At 31.2% G+C, this 279-nt stretch overlaps 1 long non-coding RNA gene across 1 annotated transcript in view; it reads left to right on the top strand.

The window, feature by feature from the left end:
• LOC136796390 (uncharacterized) overlaps positions 1-279 on the top strand; it is a 148,828-nt gene that overhangs the window by 116,168 nt on the left and 32,381 nt on the right. The window lies entirely within an intron of this gene.

Here is a 279-nt window from a genome sequence, read left to right as displayed (position 1 = left end):
TGTTGTTGAGTTTCATCACCACCTCCTCATTAAAAGGATGTGAGATCTAGAAATAATGAGTTTGGTTGCGTAAGGATTTTGGTTATTCAAGTTACGTCAGAGTAAAGTCAAATTGGAGTTAGTGTACTTGAATATTTTAGCTCCTTTTTAGCATATTTGGATTTTTTTACCATACATATAAATATATATAATGTATATTGGGTTTCTGAAGGATCTGGTAAGAGCTGATGCGAGGCAGTGAAAAGTGTCCTTTTTATATATTAATATAAATATTTTGCA

This window comes from Halyomorpha halys, unplaced genomic scaffold, assembly GCF_000696795.3.
Source record: "Halyomorpha halys isolate HHAL.00 unplaced genomic scaffold, Hhal_1.1 Scaffold416.1, whole genome shotgun sequence".
NCBI lineage: Eukaryota > Metazoa > Arthropoda > Insecta > Hemiptera > Pentatomidae > Halyomorpha > Halyomorpha halys.
This window is presented reverse-complemented; position numbering and strand designations above follow the sequence as displayed.